Source organism: Ovis aries, chromosome 3 (genome assembly GCF_016772045.2).
Source record: "Ovis aries strain OAR_USU_Benz2616 breed Rambouillet chromosome 3, ARS-UI_Ramb_v3.0, whole genome shotgun sequence".
In the NCBI taxonomy this organism is placed as follows: Eukaryota; Metazoa; Chordata; class Mammalia; order Artiodactyla; family Bovidae; genus Ovis; species Ovis aries.
This window is the reverse complement of record NC_056056.1, coordinates 86,270,534-86,290,161: the sequence shown is the minus strand read 5'-3', so window position 1 is coordinate 86,290,161 and position 19,628 is coordinate 86,270,534. Positions and strand designations below refer to the sequence as shown.

Genomic DNA, 19,628 nt, shown 5'->3' with positions numbered 1-19,628 from the left:
TTCAACCTCCTCTTTATGCTATTGAAGAAAGAAGTGACTGTCTCCTGGCACATGGCTCTGGATCGCCAGCCTCACTTTCCCCTGCCTGGGATACTCCTGGCTGATTCCTGCTACCACCATGGTAGGGAGAAGGAGACAACAGAGGATGAGATGATCGGATGGCATCACCGACTCAAAGGGCCTAAGTCTGAGCAAACTCAGGGATGTAGTGAAAGACAGGAAGGCCCAGTGTGCTACAGTCCATGGAGTCTCAAAGAGTTGGACACGACTGAGCAACTGAACAACCACCACCATGGGGCGAGGATGGCAGGCCGTAAACAGATGTGGCACTTGTGGGAACACCATGTTCTGACAGCGTGCAAGGTGACCTGACCTTATTCTGAGCATAGCCTGTGAGACCATGGCAGCCACTAGAATCGCAGAGCATCTTAGCATCACTGAAGAAAGCAGAACTCATTTTTCCCTCCAGAAGAAATTCCAGATCTTGGAACTTGGAAACCAAGAATCCTCTATTTCTACCCCAGATTGACTACAGTTTTTTTGTTGGATTCTGTGCTCTAGCACAGAAGTCAGCCTCCATATCCAGAGGCTGCCTAGGCTGAGCTCCTGGCAATGGTCAGTCAGGAGTAGATGCTCATAGCAGAGGGAACCGTGGGCACATGGATGATCAGAGAGGAAGTAAAGGGCAGCTGGGAGGGTAGGCAGACAGGTTGAGGCTGCTTTGGTTCCTCTCTGGCTCAGAGCTCCAGCTGAACCTGACGCTCCACATGCCATCAGTAGAATGGACCCTTCATCTGATGATGCAAGAACTACAGAGTTTCATGCTTTACAGCCTTGGGAAGTCTAGCCTGGTGCCTTTCTCCTACAAATAGTTCAGGTATTGTACATAACGAATAATGACGGAATAATGGTGAACTAAATGGGACAGCAGGGGACCGCTCCATTTTCAGAGGAAAACTGTTCTTAAACTCTCCTGGGGAAATCATCCTCTGTGCTGGGATGCAGACCTCTCTGGCTACTGGAGGCTGCCTGCGGACCCCCATCCCTCCTCAGCCCAGCAGCCCAAGGCAGAGCTGTTCCTGGATACGCCCCTCCCCCCACCACAGACACACACTTAATCCGTTTTCTTTCAGATCCTTACTCAAAATCCACCGGGACCCCAGACCAGGTCCTGGGTTTCCAGGTCCAAAATTTGTGTAGCAAGTCAAAGCATTTCTAACCTGAAACGTTTAATAGCAAGTAAATAAAGTGATCCAGGCTCCAAATGGTCCAGGCATGGCCACCCCATTTACGGCTGTGAATATCACAATAGGTGATTGTTTTAAAGTGTTTTAATGAGTCTCAAAACATCCTACATAATATCAGCCTCCACTTTGGGCCTCCTGACAGGCTCCAGTAAATAACATGAGTTGACAGGAATAAAACAGCTTGCTCGGGAGTAATTGAGCGGAATTAGAATGAACAGACAAGAAAGAAAAATTGGTGCTTGGGTCACAAGGAACTTTTTGTTGGGAACGCTCTGGGAGATTTGGTGGGCTGTAGTCTCGCTGACTAATCACCAGTATAGAAAGTTTATAGTCTCTCTGCCATACCAACGTCTTTAATAACTTGAGCAGCATAAGAGGTGGCTGTTAATTTCAAAGACAGTTATATGAAGTTTTATTGAGTGTGGTGTGGAGTACATAGTTAGCAGCCTGTGAGATAATGAGCCCTTTAAATAGCGCTTTCAAAAAACAGCTTTATTTTTTGCTTGAGCCAAAAGAACAGTGATTTCCTTCTGTTATTGGAAGGCAGGAAAGTGTACTTAAGTAGGATCTCGCCTTTGGACACATTATGTACCCATCTCTTCATCCGGGACGTCTGTGGTGCCAAGAGCCACGGATGTTCAGGTGGACTGAGCTTGGGTGTTGTCGTGACACGTCTCTACCAGGAAGAAAGCAGTGTGGGAAGAAAGGGGTTAAATGTGTTGGGCACTGCCCCTCCCCCCGGTTCCCTCGGACACTGGCTCCTGGGTCTTCTCTCCCCATCCTTGATTGACAGGGGAGAGCGGAGGTAGAGACCCCTCATGTCTCCAGAGGTCACAGTGTGAACAAACCAGAGATCAAACCAGTGGGTTCTTTGAATTAAAAAGAATCAACTTTGTAAAAAGAGCAGGACATTTACGCAGTTCCCCAGGGGTGCTCCGGCACCAGAGACCATGGGTGAGGAGCAATGCGGGCACGTGCCGCCTTGCTGGTCTAGCACCATGCACCACGGCCTATTCTTATCTCTCCACAATGGAAGGAATGGATGAAGCGGGCAGCTGATGTGCCTGACATCACTGAGCCATGGTGGTGGGGGATGGGCTCTCCCGTCACCGCCTAGGCAGCCTAGTGCAGCCCACGGAGGACCCTGTGGTTTACCATTCCCTCTCGCCACTCCATGGCAACCCACTCCAGTGTTCTTGCCTGGAGAATCCCAGGGATGGGGGAGCCTGGTGGGCTTCCATCTATGGGGTCGCACAGAGTCGGACACGACTGAAGCGACTTAGCAGCAGCAGCAGCAGCTCGCCACTCCATTCTCCCTCCTCCCCCCACCCCACTCCTCCTCTCCCACCCCTCTTCCTCCTTCTCCTTCTTTTCTTCCCATCCTCCCCTTTCCCCTACTTTGAATGCATCTGTGAGTAAGTGTGAGCAGAAACTGAGACAGAGAAATCTGTCCAGCCCTCTTTGGAAATCATCTGTTGTTTCCTCATCTCTCAGTCTTGTGTTCCGCATTCATTAAGCACAGTGCCAAACACCTGACAGCAAATGTGAGAAAGTGTGCCAAGCCTCCCCCTCCACCCACCCCCACCTAACCTGCAGGTCAGCCTTGCCTGGCTCAGCCAGCAGCCTTGGGCAGGGACTGTGATGGTGGACAAGGCAGGAGGTCTCCCAGCTGAGGAGCACACGCGTTGCTGGCCGAGGCTGCCGGCACCCTTCGTCCTGCAGCGAGTCTACTGTGAGCAAGTGGCTTCAGCCATGGGACTCCCTGGACTGAGGGTCAACAGTACCAAATCCTACCGATCAAGAACTATAAAACAAAGCAAAAAAAAAAAAAAAAAAAAATCAGGCCTTCTCTGAGCCAGTCCTATGGAACAAAGGAAATAAAGTAAACAAAGTAAACAAAGAGATTAGTTAAAGCAAAAGGAGTTATTTCCTGCCTCAGCACTAGCAACAAGCACAGTCTTTCTTGTTACTTAATTCAGAATGTTGTTAGCAACGGGCCTTCTGGCTTCGCTCATGTTTTTTTTTTGTTTGTTTGTTTTTTTAAGACACATCGCTGCCCTTCACACAATCCGGCAATGTAGCTGTTTCCAGGGCTTCATTCTGCAATGTGGGTCGAGTCTGACTTCTTCCTGAGCTGTAAATGCTCCATACCCAAGGAAAACCCCTCCTAGTAGCTTTTGGGATCTGGTGAGCCCTTCAGGAAAGCCCACGGCCTCACTCAACTGCATCAGTTTGGGAGCGGCTGGGAGCCACATCTGTGGGAGTCTGGAATGCTCAGGGAGGCGATTTGCAGCCCATGCTGCCCTGGAGCTGCTCAAAGATTCTTGCTGGTCCAGAGTGTTAAGAACCCAGAGAGCAGCCTTGTTTGAGTAAAAGAGGGAACTGCTTCTTCTAAAGCTGTCAGGAAGCTGCTTCTAAAGCTGGGGGTCAAATGTACTGTTTCACAGGTTTAACAAAGTAAGGACTATTTAAACACACTTTTGAAGTTCCAATTGTTAGTGCTTCCCAGCCCTAGCGCTGTTTCAGGAGCACCTGGAGACGTGTCTGCGTACCGGATGCTGTTCCCCTCATCCTGCCTGTGTCGTGGGTGAGGTTTACAAGCCTGGATTCTCATCACGCTCCTTGAGTGACCTTTCTGCAGTCAGCCCACTGCCACTGCACATTAAGGGGATGCTGTCACTCAGGGGCTGCCTGCATGGCAGGGACATCGGAAGGAGCTAAGGCTGGAATGTTCGGCAGGAGTTCTTTCTTAGGAAAGGTGACCTTGGGGTTTGGGTATGGCAGGGATATGGAGAGGGGATACTGAGTCCCAGAAGCTCCCAGTTCAGAGCTAAACACCACCTCCTTAAGGATGCCAGCCTACTGACCCACCATCCTGAGTAGCTCCGTCAATGAACTCCCAGGAGCCCCCCGAGATGCAGCTGCCGGGAGGAGTGTAGGAAATGCCAGTGTGTGGCAAATATCATCTCTGGAGAAGGCTGATAAGGGTCCTTGCAGATGCCCTGTGGGTCAAATTGAGTGGTTGGGCTGGGGGCAGGAGGTAGGGATTTCCAGTTGGCATGAGGCTCCACAGCATCACCTTGGGTTGCCCTCACTCAAGACCCAGCCCGTCTGTCAATATAGCTTCCGCCAGGTGTGTCTGCGCTTGCTGCCCCAGACTCCTCCAGCCGCCCGGTGCTCACACAAGCATGGGTGTCAACAAACCCACTCTGAGCCATCCATTTGGGTGAGGCTCCACACCTGAGAGAGGCTGGGGGCATTTCTGATCATTTTGGGGTTGCTGTAAAATATCATCGCCTCTAGAAGCCCCACTACCAATCCTCTGGCTTGCTCCCCTATGCAGGGCTCACTTGTCCACAAGGAGGGAAATAGCTTCTGAGCAAGCATCTAAGGTTTGCTCTTTTAACAGCAAACACAGTTAAGTGACCATTCAGAGTTTCTCTCTTCCCGCCCACATGGGCCATGGATGGCTGAAATGGAGGGGCCGCCTCAGTGGGTTAGATTCATGGCTGGAATCTGTCTTAGCCTCTGGGAAGACGAAGTTGCTCCACCAGGTACCCGGGAAGCTGGGACAATGACAGGTCAGTTCATCAATGACTATTTCCTGAGTCCCCACCGTTGCCAGGTGCTTTCCTGGACTGCTTATCTTGAGAATTAGCTTTTAGAAAAGTCAAGGACACATGGGCCGTATTGCAACCCTCAGTTCAGTTCAGTTCAGTTCAGTCACTCAGTCGTGTCTGACTCTTTGCGACCCCATGAATCACAGCACGCCAGGCCTCCCTGTCCATCACCAACTCCCGGAGTTCACTCAGACTCACGTCCATCGAGTCCGTGACGCCATCCAGCCATCTCATCCTCTGTCGTCCCCTTTTCCTCCTGCCCCCAATCCCTCCCAGTGTCAAAGTCTTTTCCAATGAGTCAACTCTTCGCGTGAGGTGGCCAGCCTATTACACCACCCTGAGACTCCTTTCAATCTCTGGCATTTATCAGACTCTGCAGAGTGAGTCTGCTTATAACATTTTCAGAAGATTCAGAAGACATTTGTTTTAACACATCTCCACCCCTAGCTTCCATGAAGTTCTATCTTTCAGGTGGATGGACGAGGCTTATTGGTCTCCTGCCAACTGCTTGATTTTTAAAGTTCTTAACTCTTCTCATTTCATAGATGCTCAAAGAGAAGGATTTTTTTTAAATCGCAGATTAAACTTATAAAAGCTTAATGGACTGAAATTGCTAAATCATCCAATACTCAACAGTCTGGTATAAAACATGGAAGTGAAAAAGACTTTGCAATGATTATGACATTCAAGTGATAAGTCATTTTGATCGGATGCAAGAAAAGCAGCTGAAAGTTGTTCTTCCCAGCCATGTGGCTTTAGTCTCTGGAAAAGTAGCTATTCATGTAGACAGTGATTCATAGAACTTGATTAGCCCATTCAAACCGATGACTCTGATTTCCCCATGGATACAGCACAGTCAAGTCAGTAAGTGTCAGGCTGGGCTTTTAACAGCTCTCTTTTCAGAGAAAACTCAGTTGCATAAGGGAAAGGGTGCTGTGCCAGCCTAAAGACAGCTGTTTACAAACATTGTACTTATTCTCTAGCCTAGGGAGGAATTCTTGTTCAAGGCATAAAGAGGAAACAAATGACTCTAGTCTTAAATAAGAGCCCTTTAACTGGCGGCAGCAAATCAGTGCAAATGAAGACAAGCAGCCCTCTTGTGCTCCCCAAAATGCCACCAACTGGGCTGCAGGCAGCTGTCTTCTAAGCTGGGGGCTCTGGATTCCATGATGATTGGGTTGATTTGGTAGAAATTAAACCCCTAAACCTACTTCTTCATTTAAATCTCTGGATACTTGTCTTATATTTCCAGGCAGGCAGCTGAAATTTGCCCATGGTTCTCTTTTGCACCTTTTGGCCAGTAAGTGTAAACGCAGCACTAGCCAAGGGTAGAGTCCCCAGAATTTGCAGCAGGGCACTCAGAGACTCATTTGATGAGGAACAAGCATGGACAGAGGCCCCCAGTCTTCCTAGAATTGTCCTGCTTTATGCCTGCTGTTCTAGAGCCTCACCTAGCCTTCTCAGGTGGCTCAGTGGGTAAAGAATCCACCTGTAATGCAGGAGATACAGGAGACATGAGTTCGATTCCTGGGTCGGGAAGATCCACTGGAGGAGGGCATGGCAACCCACTCCATTGTTCTTGCCTGGAGAGGAGGAGCCTGGCAGGCTACTGTTCACAGGGTTACAAAGAGCTGGACACCACGGAAGCGACTGAGAAGTCTGCCTTTGCGCTCTCCACCATTTCCTGGGTTGGATGATGCATCGTGGAACCACACTGAGAGTTCATCTCCCCAGTCCCAGCCATTATTGGAAGGCATTGATGTGCACAGGCCCTTTTATTTGGATGAGGATAGTGACTTCCTTGGTGGTCCAGTGGCTAAGACTCAGTGCTCCCAGTGCAGGGGGCCTAGGTTTGATCCCTGATTAGGGAACTAGATTCCACATGCCACAGCTAAAATTCCATATGCTACAACTAAGACCTGGTACAGCCAAATAAGTTCTTTTCTTTTTAAAGGATGAGGATGTGCTTAGGTAGGTGGGCTGGAGTGAGGCCAAGGAAAGGGACCCAGACTTGGCTCTTCTCTCTCCACAGGAATCACAGACTAAGTCAGGAGCAGAAGGCGCTCCACTCAAGAGGGGGAGAGAAGAGCAGACTCCCCACTTTCTGGAGAATGCAGAGGCGGCATCTGGCAAAGACCTGGGAGGTGCAGCGCTGAGTGGCTGGAGGCAAGCTCTGTCCTAGAGCTCCAGCTTCCTTCCTCCCAGAGCTTGGCCAGAGGATGTGCACACTTGTTCCTGAGTGCAGTCAGTATCTCAGTGGTCACCAGGGTGCCTTGTGAGAAAGTAAGATGCCCGAGATTGTGTTTAATTTAGTGGATAAGTTTTAAACTTGTGCTCAAGGATTGGCTTGGAGACCCAGGTCCCCATCCTCCTTCTGGAGACCTCTTGGCCAGAGGACAATGGATGCTGGTCCTTGGCTGCTGTGTTGAGACTGCATAGCCTCCTGGGTTTTGGGGGGGGGGGGTTGTTTTTCCTCTTTAACCACACATTCTTTGCACAGGTTGTATTTATGCTCAGATGACTCACTCTTGGTCAGCATGCCTTTCTATAATAAATATCCCTGTCAAGTTCAAACTCACTGGGCTTCAGAGTGAGTTGGGTGATATTAAAAGAACCTTTTCTCTTCTCCCAAGAGCTGTGTAGATTTTGGAGTTTACTCACAAGATCTGCTTCTCTATGGCTATGATTATGTGAGACTTCTTTATTTAAGATCTGGTTTTCACTTAACCAGCTCGTTCACTTAACTTGCTATGTTCTCTCAAGATTCTTATTGTCTCTGTGCCTCAATTTAATCACTAATAAATAAGAACAAGGGAATTTCCTGGTGGTCCAGTGGTTAGGACTCTGCACTCTCTCCACTGAGGTCCCGGGTTCAATCCCTGGTCAAGAAACTAAGATTCCACAAACTGCATGGCTCAGTCAAAAAGAAAAAAAGAGAACATTATTACCGACCTCAGAGAGTTTCTGGGAACATGAAATGAAGTCGTGTCACCAAGAAAATTTGAAGCAAATATCTTTTGAATGAATAAACGACTAAAGCAATAATAGAAAAGTGAAAAATTATCAACTAGCCCATTGTATATGATAAGACATATTTATTGACTATTGTCTGTGGATCAAAACCAGTTCTAAGTTCTTGAACACATACTATTTACAGTTAAGTGAAGAAATCGGGATGCAGACACATGTCTCAGGGGCACCCAGTGTCAAGCCCTTAACTTTTACCTGTGTTGCTTCTTCTATACTGGTGACACATGGCTTTGTCACCAGCGACTCCCCGAAAAGAATGACCAGGTTCTGTGATTCCTTTTACTCAAATGTAAATAAGATTCCTATAGTTTTATAACTTAGTGAGTTTAATAAGAAAAACATTCCTAGGACATGTTAATAAGAACAAAGATTTTGGTGTCTTTACTGATAATCAATACCAAATATTAGAATCAGGTACCCAGCTGTTACCAAAGAATAGCGAGAAGCGATAAGAAAGCCTTCCTCAGCGATCAATGCAAAGAAATAGAGGGAAACAACAGAATGGGAAAGACTAGAGCTCTCTTCAGAAAATTAGAGATACCAAGGGAACATTTCATGCAAAGATGGGCTTGATAAAGGATGCAAATGGTATGGACCTAACAGAAGCAGAAGATATTAAGAAGAGGTGGCAAGAATACACAGAAGAACTATACAAAAAAGATCTTCACGACCAAGATAATCACGATGGTGTGATCACTTATCTAGAGCCAGACATCCTGGAATGTGAAGTCAAGTGGGCCTTAGAAAGCATCACTATGAACAAAGCTAGTGGAGGTGATGGAATTCCAGTTGACCTATTTCAAATCCTGAAAGATAATGCTGTGAAAGTGCTGCACTCAATATACCATCAAATTTGGAAAACTCAGCAGTGGCCACAGGACTGGAAAAGGTCAGTTTTCATTCCAATCCCACAGAAAGGCAATGCCAAAGAATGCTCAAACTACTGCATAATTGCACTCATCTCACATGCTAGTAAAGTAATGCTCAAAATTCTCCAAGACAGACTTCAGCAATACATGAACCGTGAACTTCCAGATATTCAAGCTAGTTTTAGAAAAGGCAGAGGAACCGGAGATCAAATTACCAACATCTGCTGGATCATGGAAAAAGCAAGAGAGTTCCAGAAAAACATCTATTTCTGCTTTATTGACTATGCCAAAGCCTTTGACTGTATGGATCACAATACACTGTGGAAAATTCTGAAAGAGATGGGAATACCAGACCACCTGACCTACCTCTTGAGAAACCTGTATGCAGGTCAGCAGGCAACAGTTAGAACTGGACATGGAACAACAGACTGGTTCCAAATAGGAAAAGGGGTACATCAAGGCTGTATATTGTCACCCTGTTTATATAATTTATATGCAGAGGACATCATGAGAAACGCTGGGCTGGAAGAAACACAAGCTGGAATCAAGATTGCCGGGAGAAATATCAGTAACCTCAGATACACAGATGACACCACCCTTATGGCAGAAAGTGAAGAGGAACTAAAAAGCCTCTTGATGAAAATGAAAGTGGAGACTGAAAAAGTTGGCTTAAAGCTCAACATTCAGAAAACGAAGATCATGGCATCTGGTCCCATCACTTCATGGGAAATAGATGGGGAAATAGTGCAAACAGTGTCAGACTTTATTTTTTGGGGCTCCCAAATCACTGCAGATGGTGACTGCAGCCATGAAATTAAAAGACGCTTACTCCTTGGGAGAAAAGTTATGACCAACCTAGACAACATGTTGAAAAGCAGAGACATTACTTTGCCAACTAAGGTCCATCTAGTCAGGCTATGGTTTTTCCAGTGGTCATGTATGGACGTGAGAGTTGGACTGTGAAGAAAGCTGAGCACTGAAGAATTGATGCATTTGAACTGTGGTGTTGGAGAAGACTCTTGAGAGTCCCTTGGACTGCAAGGAGATCCAACCAGTCCATTCTGAAGGAGATCAGCCCTGGGATTTCTTTGGAAGGAATGATGCTAAAGCTGAAACTCCAGTACTTTGGCCACCTCATGTGAAGAGTTGACTCATTGGAAAGACTCTGATGCTGGGAGGGATTGAGGGCAGGAGGAGAAGGGGATGACAGAGGATGAGATAGCTGGATGGCATCATGGACTCGATGGACGTGAGTCTGAGTGAACTCCGGGAGTTGGTGATGGACAGGGAGGCCTGGCATGCTGCAATTCATGGGGTCGCAAAGAGTCGGACATGACTGAGCGACTGAACTGACTGAACCAGCTGTTATCTGTTACTCCGAGCAGAGGATGTATTAGGCTTATGCCTGAGAAATAACTTCACTGAAGTTATTCATTGAAGAAACCAATTGCTCTACCACCTACCTTCTGGTTGGTGAAAACCCAGGTACAAGATGCCTTGACTGTACACCTGGGGCAAATAGTGATACTCCTCTCTGATTCCTGGAAGGAGTTTCCTTTTTCTTGGATACAGTGTTGACCTGGGACCTGAGAGCCTCCAGTGACTTTGAATTCACCCTTTGTCACTAGGAAAGTGACAGAACTGTGTTAGAGTCTGTGTGGTTGCTTCCAAAGACAGTAGTCTTAGCCTTCTTGTATGAATCAAGATGGGAACTATCTTTTATTATGAGATAATAATTGTTATAAAAGCTTTGCTAGGTGCTTCATCAATATTGCTATAGTCAGGGTAAGCTAGTTTGTGCAGTGGTAACAAGTATTCCCCAGACCTCAGGAGCAAGTAAAGTCTACTTCTCAGTCTCATTAAATGTCCAGTGAAGGTTGGCTGGGTGCTGTGCTCCACATTTCCTCATATGCTGACCTGGAGTAAAAGGGCTTCTAGCTGTTCCTTCTATGACATCACAGGTTGCCAAGGCGAAAAAGGAGCACAGCAGTGTCTTACACTGACTATTAAATGCTTCTGCATAGAGCAATACAGAATAGTGCTCTCATTTCATTGGCCACAACAAGCCACATAAATAAGTTCAACTTCAAGGGATGAAGGAAATGTTGTTTGACTGCATACCCAAAAGGAAGAAAGTGAGCATTGTTAGTGATGCACAAATGACTACCACACTTACTGGATCTATCTTAGACCTCAGGAGATCTATCATAAACCTCAGCTCAGTGAGGTGTCTGTAAGGTTTCCCACATTGTAGCTGGGGACACTAAGAGAAGTTAGATAACTCTCTCAGGGTCACATAGCTAATGCGTTCAGTTCAGTTCAGTCACTCGGTGGTGTCTGACTCTTTGTGACCCCATGGACTATAGCACACCAGGCTTCCCTGTCCATTACCAACTCCTGGAGCTTGCTTAAACTTATGTCCATCTAGTTGGTGATCTTATCCTCTCTCACCCCCTTCTCCTCCTGCCTTCAATCTTTCCCAGCATCAGGGTCTTTTCAAATGAGTCAGTTATTTGCATCAGGTGGCCAAAGTATTGGAACTTCATCTTCAGCATCAGTCCTTCCAGTGAATATTCAGGCTGATTTCCTTTAGGATTGACTGGTTTGATCTTCTTGCAGTCTAAGGGACTCTCGAGTCTTGTCCAACACCACAGTTCTAAACCATCAATTCTTCGGTGCTCAGCTTTCTTTATAGTCCAACTCTCACATCCATACATGACTCCTGGAAGTAGAGGGACAGATTTGAACAGAGACCTGGGGCTCAAGCAGGACCTTTTTGGGCCCTGAGCACATGGGGGCAGGGTCCTCATGAATTCATTCTTCTCAACCACTCTGAGCTTCCCTGTCCTTGCTTCTCCTTCTGTATTATCTTAGTCCCAAGCCAGAGTTGAAATGTACAATTAGACATCCTAATACTGTCTGAACTTGTATGACCAACTCAGGCTTCACAATACTTCTCACAGTTCTGATACGATGAAACAAGCCAGGCAATGGAGTTCAAGACAAATGGATACCTGTGCTGGAAGGAAACTTAGAACATCTCTCCAGCTATCTCATTTTAGAGTGAGAAGTGTCTTGCCTGTCAGTCAAAACCCGATAACCTGAATCGCAATTCCAAGTGTTTCGGTTGGTGAGACCTTGCCTAGATACTTCTATGCATGATGTTGTATTTTAAAAAAGAAGAAAAAGACACAGAGTATAGCCCTGGTGGGCTGGCTGTGATGTACTTGAACTTAAACAGAACTGTAACTGGGGATTAGACCTGAGTGGAGGAGGGGTTAATATCCCCAGAGACTGAGATTTCAGAGAATCCCCCCTCTGGAATCCTTGCATACAATATCAGAAAGTATCCCTGAACTTTCTTAACTTTGCCATCTTGAGCTCTTAAAGAAAACACTAATTGTATGTTTTGCGATCCAGAAAAGGAAAGGGGGTGAGGGACATTGAGACCAGCCATTTCAACCCTGGCTAAGCCTCCCCTGGCACGGGCTGTAGGGATGAGCTTGCCTCTGTGGAGTCCCAGCTGGGAAGCACCACCCTGGTTTATTTTCAGAGGTCAAAACCCAAGCAACAATTATCTCCTGTCACAGCAAATTAAAAGCCCAGGCTCACCCGTCCCAGGAGTGGGGTGAGCACAGCCAGTGGCCGGCAAAGGGCCGTAATGACAGGCCGGGGTTGGAGCATTTCCTTTAAAGGCATGAGCCACTCAAGAAGCACACAAAGTAAACAGAGACATAAAAGTCCATGGAAAAGGCCCACAAGTGAGAGCAAGAGTCTGCGCCAAGAGTAGAGTGTATTTTGATTCTGTAGGGGATCAGGGGCTGTGGCAGCAAGAAGCGCTAGGTGGAAGATGAGCAGGGTCTGTGTTTAAGAAAAGGTGGAACCTACTGTGCACGATACTGCAGAGGGTGGGGTGAGTGGCCCTGCCTGTCTCGCGCGTGCACGCCCACACACACACACACACACACACACATCACTATGGCATCAAGAGTATAGCCCCCTTCCACTCACTTTCATCATAATCTCTATCCTTGCCTGAACTCCTGCTTTCCTTCCCAGGGAGAGGGCAGCCTGGCCCCGCTGGCCAGGACTGGGGCTTCTTAGCTCCTGCACTCTACCTTTGCAACTTCTTTTTGCAGTCAGCTACTGAACCCATCTGCCAGTGCAGGAGGCATAAGAGACATGAGTTCAGTCCTGGGTCAGGAAGATCCCCTGGAGAAGAGAACAGCTACCCACTCCAGTATTCTTCCCTGGAAAATCCCGTGGACAGAGGAGCCTGATTGGCTATGGTCCGTGGGGTTGTGAAGAGTCGGACACAACTGAAGCGACTTAGCACACACGCACCATGTTCAATATGCCTCCTACGGTTTTGCTTGTGCTATTTTCTCTCTCTCTCTACCACTTTCTGTGAGCAAGGACTTGTGGTTGTACCAGTTTCGCCGGAGTTAGTTTGGGCTTTATTATAGTAAAGATCTGCAGGAGTTGAGATTTTAATTTGTCTTTCTTTTATGCCACACACATTTAACTTTTGCAAAGCATCTTAACATCTATCATCTAATTTTGTCTTCAGTGTTACCTGGTGAGGTCAGAGGGTGGGGAAAATCATTCCAATTGCACATGGGAACTTATACAGCAGGGTGGATTAGAACACGGGCTTTGGTTAGGGTGGGTTTCTGATCTCTCTAAGCCCCAGTTCTCTCATCTGTAAACAGGGATAAAAATAGCTCCTGCCCATAGGTTATTTTAAGGATTAAATGAGTTAACAGGAGTAGGTGCTTACCTCACACGGAGAAAGTGCCCAGTAAAATTGTCATTATTTCAGTGATGATGAGATTCCAACTCAGTGAAGTTAAGGTTCAAGTGGTGGTAGGAGAAGCAGAAGGAGGTGGAGGCAGCAGATTCTGGTTCTATTTGCTATAAGCCTTTGGGCAAATTGCTTGACCTCTCTAAACCTCAGCTTCTTCATCTTAGTAATAACAACACTGTGTATCACATATGGCAGTTCTGGAGCCAGATTGCCTTATTCCTGGTGTCCTTTCTTCAAGAGTCTCCTAGGAGTCCCCATGAATGTTGTGGGCTGGGCGGTGAGGCCCCCAGTCTGTGGCCCTTCTCTTCCTCCTGCCTGCCCTCATGGGCACAGGGGTTGTACAGAGAGAACAGAGCTCAGAATCCAAACAGTATTTCCTGCTGTCCTTATCTCTGCTATTGGTAGAGAGAACAGGAAGGGAGTAAGACAGACCCAACAAAAACCAACTTTAGCCACTGGGAGGAAGCTTAAAATCTACACAGCAACCCACAGCCCTTATGCTTCACAAGTGACTTATGACCCATGTTATTAATCTCACTTTACTAAATGACAAGCAGATATACATGTGAATAATTTACTAGCATTTTCCCATTGGCCCAGGGATTAATTTCTCTAAAGTCTGCAGGGAGAAGGTGGTCTGGTCTCCGTTGCATGAAATCACTTCAGTCTTCTCTCCTGCCCGTGAGCAAGTCCAAGGTCAGAACTGGCAGGGGGTCTGGGAAGTACCCATTGGATTTCTCTGTTCAGAGAAAGGGTTCCCTTGGACATTTCACTTTCGTTGTGAAGTTCTTCAGGGATTGTCTCAGCCCCTTCAGACCACAGTTCTGAAATGTTGATTCAGACAGGATCAGGTCTGAAATAATCAGTTCAGCATACCCTGAAATATCTTGTTTCCATCCTTCCAGCTTCTGTATCCCCCTTTCTCAGCATTATTTGCTCCAAAACAACAGAGATCTCTGGAAAACCGATTAGATGTGATGAGGGAACTGTGCTCCCTCCACATGGCCAAAGAGAGTGACGGGGGTTAAGGACTGAGAGATTTGGACTGTGGACTCCCAGCATGTTGTTAGGAATATTCCTGGATATTCTATCAGGAATAAATGGTCTGATTCTTTACTGGACATAAAGATGAGGTAAGAGTCAGTGAGACCCTAGCCTGAGCTTTGTATGAAAGATCCTGAACTGTGAGTGCATGTATGCATGAGTGTGTTTTTAGTCATGTCTGGCTCTTTGCAGTCCCATGGACTGTAGCCCGCCAAGCTCCTCTATCCATGGGATTCTCCAGGCAAGAATACTGGAGTGGGTTGCCATGCCACTTCTCTAGGGGATCTTCCCAACCCAGGGATCAAACCCACATCTCCTATGTTTCCTAGAGTGGCAGGTGGGTTCTTTACCACTAGCGCCACCTGGGAAAGTCTTAATCCTATTTCATTTCTAAAAAAGCTGATGTTCAGAGAGAGTTAATGACTCAGTGTCATTCATTTTTCTCTTTTTTTAAAAAAAAAAATTTATTTTAAACACCAAAAACATTTTGTACTGAGTATAGTGATTAACAATGTTATGATAGTTTCAGGTGAACAGTGAAGGGACTCAGCAATACATACACACGTATCCATTCTCTCCCAAACCCCTGTCCCATTCAGGCTGGCACATAACATTGAGCAGAGTTCCATGTGCTATACAATAGGTTTTTGTTGTTTATCCATTTTAAATATAGCAATGTGTACATGACCTTCCTAAAGGCCTTAACTATCACTTCCATACAAATGAAATTACTTATAATATATAAGTAAGTGAGAAAGAAACTTCTGTGAGAAAGAAACTCACAGACTTAGCAAATGAACTCATGGTTGCTGGGGAGAAGGGATCAGTGTCTCTTTGCAACTCCATGGACTGTAGCCTACCAGGCTCCTCCATCCATGGAATTTTCTAGCCAAGAGTACTGGAGTAGGTTGCTATTTCCTTCTCCAGGGGATCTTCCCGATCCAGGCATTGAACCCAGGTCTCCCGCATTGTAGGCAGACACTTTACCCTTTGAACCACCAGGTCAGAGGTTCATCTGAGCCACCAGGACAGAGGCTTCCCTTGTGGCTCAGCTGGTAAAGAATCCGCCTGCAATGCAGGAGCCCTGGGTTCGATCCCTGGGCTGGGAAGATCCCCTGAAGAAGGGAAAGGCTGCCCACTCCAGTATTCTGGCCTGGAGAATTCCATGGACTGTATAGTCCATGGGGTTGTAAAGAGTTAGACACGACTGACTTTCACTTTCATCTATATAATGGGAGTCAAAACTTACGGCCAACATACTTTGGGAGGATGTAATGAGATATTATACACAGAAATGCCTGTAAACCCCAAAGCCCTGAACATATGTTAGCTGTAGTTTTCATCAAGCCAGGCAGACTTCTTGGGGGGAAGGGGGCTTCTCTAGGAAGGCGCCAGAGCCATCTGAGCCAGACGCCAACTGTTGGGTGTCTCTCAGCTGCTATTTGCTTTGGCTTCAGGCCAAATCCTTTACCCAGTGACTTTGGCAGTGATGGACAAGAAAAAACACTGTGGGCCAGGTGGCAAGCCAGGACATGTTACAGGTGAGAACACAGGCCTTCCCCACAGGCATGTTCCCATTGGAAGAAGGGAGAGACTGAGGCAAGACTCTGGCCTTCTTGGTACTGTCCTCAGCTGACTCAGCAGCAGGTCAGGGGTACAGAATTATTTAAATAAATCAAATAAACTTTCATAATATTACAATTATTATAATTATAGTTAATACACACCAGGTCTTAGTTTTGACATGCAGGGATCTTTTAGTAGTGGCATGTGAACTCTTACTTGTAACATGGGAGATCTATCTCCCCCACCAGGGATCAAACCCAGGCCCCCTGCATTGGAAGTATGGATTCTTAGCCACTGGACCACCAAGGAAGTCCCACAGGTACATCCTTGAATTGCATTGAGCTTACTTTTTCCCAACTCTGCTTTTCACTGAAAGTGTAAGTCGCTCAGTCATGCCCAACACTTTGAGGCTCCGTGAACTATACTGTCCATGGAATTCTCCAGATCAGAATACTAGAATGGGTAGTCACTCCCTTCTCCAGGAGATCTTCCCAACCCAGGGATCAAACTCAGGTCTCCCATACTGCAGGTGGATTCTTTACCAGCTGAGCCAACTTTCACTGCTGCTGCTGCTAAGTCGCTTCAGTCGTGTCCGACTTTGTGTGACCCCATAGATGGCAGCCCACCAGGCTCCTCTGTCCCTAGGATTCTCCAGGCAAGAATACTGGAGTGGGTTGCCAGTTCCTTCTCCAATGCATGCATGCATGCTAACTCGCTTCAGTCATGTCCGACTCCATGCCACCCCATAGATGGCAGCCCGCCAGGCTCCTCTGTCCCTAGGATTCTCCAGGCAAAAACGCTGGAGGGGGTTGCCATTTCCTTCTCCACCACTTTCACTAATTCATCCCTATTATTTTCACTTCACCTTGCTGAAACCTCATTTCCTTGTAATGAACACTTCTACATTCTCAATGTACAAGACCATTGTTTCTTCTACCTCCTTGTCTTATCTGGATTGTACAGCCTAATTCTGTGCCTAGGAGGCAGGGATGACCTTCTGCAATCTTCTCCTTGCACATCTATCAGGCACTCACAGGCAAAGTCTCCTCCGCCTTTGAGTTTTAAGCTATTCAGATGCACCATGTTGCTCTCATCTGCTATCCTCCCATCAGTCATTACCATCATTCTTTGAGAATTCTGGCATTTCGTGCACACCCTACCTGTGACCAAAGGCAACTGTGACACTCATCCAACATCCTAGACTCAGATTTTAATTTCATGACTCTACTGCCTTTCATCCACATCCCAGTGACTGCTGAATATAAAGAGTTAAAGACCTCATATGGGGAAGTAAAATTAGATCTATGCCATGTAGCTGAAGACCACAGAACCAGAATTTGAGGGAAGGTGTTAGAAGAGGCAGGTTTCAGCTATTAAAGGAGAGATCTCCTAGCAGAGCTGTCCACTAGTGAGACAGGCTTCTTTACTGATTGATTATAGAATGTTCACCAAAAAAGCCTGGAGTCAGGAAATCTGGTTTTGAGTCTTGTCTCAGCTCCTTACCAACTAATGGAACTTGGGTAGTTCAACCTTAGTTTTCTCATACTTAAAAATAAAGAATAATAGTTTCTACCTCACTGGTGGTTTAGTTGCCAAGTCATGTCTGACTCTTGTGACCCTATGGACTGTAGACCATCAGACTCCTCTGCCCATGGGATTTCCCAGGGAAGAACATTGGAGTGGGTTGCCATTTCCTGCTCCAGTGGATCTTCCTGACCCAGGGATCAAACCCGAGTCCTTACTAGGTCATAGTGAAAACCAAATGAGATCAAGAGTGAGAAAATAATTATAAATTATAAGATACTTATCAAATATTACCATAATCCCTGGGAAGACAAAGCCTATGAGCATATAACTTACACAAATCCAAATTTTCACTTGTGAAATTATAAATGAAGAAAGAAGACAATTAAATAATGGATTCTGGTTAAGATGGTAGATTGAGTACATGTATCTATTTTCACTCCCTCTCCAAACCTAAACTTTAAAAAAAAAAAAAAGGCATAAACTAACAAGCTTCTCAGGTGGAGCAGTGGTGAAGAATTTGCCTACAATGGGAGAGCCAAAAGAGATGTGGGTTTGATCCCTGGGTCGCGAAGATCCCCTGGAGGAGGGCATGGCAACCCACTCCAGTATTCTTGCCTGGAGAAGCCCCATGGTCAGAGAAGCCTGGCGGGCTATGGCCCATAGGGTCACAAAGAGTTGGAGATGACTGAAGCAACTTAGCACGGCATAGCAAACTAACAAGGGTGAAGAAAATGGGAAAAGAAACAATGGCAGCAACATATCAGAGGCATGACAGTAAACCCCAGACAGCTGAATTCTCAGGCAACCATGGAAAAGGGAGCTCACTTTATCCTACAAAATTTCTGAAACAGTCAGCTATTGGAACACCAGTTGACGGGTCTTCACCCTCCAAATGGAAGATTGGATGTGTCTTCTCTGGGAAACCTGACCAGGTCAAGAGGAAACACCTCAAGAGACTGACACGGGGGGTTCCAGCCAGATCACCCTACAAAGAAGCTAATACTTAACAAGAGCCACCAGTGCTTTGAAGCTTCCAATCAGTTTTTCAGGGCCTTAAATATTAAAGGCTGTTTATTGTCACCCTGTTTTTTTTAACTTATACAGAGAACACATGATGCAAAATGCCAGGCTGGATGAGTTATAAGCTGGAATCAAGATTGCCGGGAGAAATCTCAGCCTCAGATAGGCAGATGATACCACTCTAATGGCAGGAAGGGAAGAGGCACTAAAGAGTCTGTTGATGAGGGTAAAGGAGGAGAATAAAAAAGCCAGCTTAAAACTCAATATTAGAAAAGCAAAGATCATGGTTTCCAGCCCCATCACTTCATAGCCAATAGGAGGTGAAAAGGTGGAAGCAGCGACAGATTTCCTCTTCTTGGGCTCTAAAATCACTGCAGATGGTGACCGCAGCCATGAAATTGGAAGACAATTGCTTCTTGGCAGGAAATCTATGACAAACCTAGACAGTGTGTTAAAAAGCAAAGACATCACCTTGCTGACAAAGGTCCATATAGTCAAGGCTATGGTCTTTTGTGGTCATGTACAGATGAGAGAGCTGGACCATAAAGAAGGCAGAGTGCAGAAGAATTGATGTTTTCAAACCATGGTGCTGGAGTAGACTCTTGAGAGTCCCTTGGAAATCAAGGAGGTCAAACCAGTCAATATTAAAGGAAATGAATCCTGAATATTTAGTGGAAGGACTGATGTTGACGCTGAAGCTCCAATACTTTGGCCACCTGATATTAACAGCTGACTCACTGGAAAAGACCCTGATGCTGGGAAAGACTGAAGACAGAAGGAGAAGAGGGCAACAGAGGATGAGATGGCTGGATGGCATCGCTGATTCAATGGACATGAACTTGGGCAAACTCTAAGAGATGGTGAGGGACAGGGTGGCCTGACATGCTGCAGTCCATGG

The 19,628-nt window shown here is 46.4% G+C and overlaps 1 long non-coding RNA gene across 1 annotated transcript; it reads right to left on the bottom strand.

Moving 5' to 3' along the window:
* Positions 1–1,718: 1,718 nt before the first annotated feature.
* Positions 1,719–13,953, bottom strand: LOC121818956 (uncharacterized). The gene is made up of 3 exons (XR_006059025.2): positions 13,547–13,953; positions 2,838–3,051; positions 1,719–1,923 (listed from the first exon to the last, which is right to left on the bottom strand). It is a non-coding gene; the product is annotated as an uncharacterized LOC121818956 (long non-coding RNA).
* Between the last annotated feature and the right edge of the window lie 5,675 nt (positions 13,954–19,628).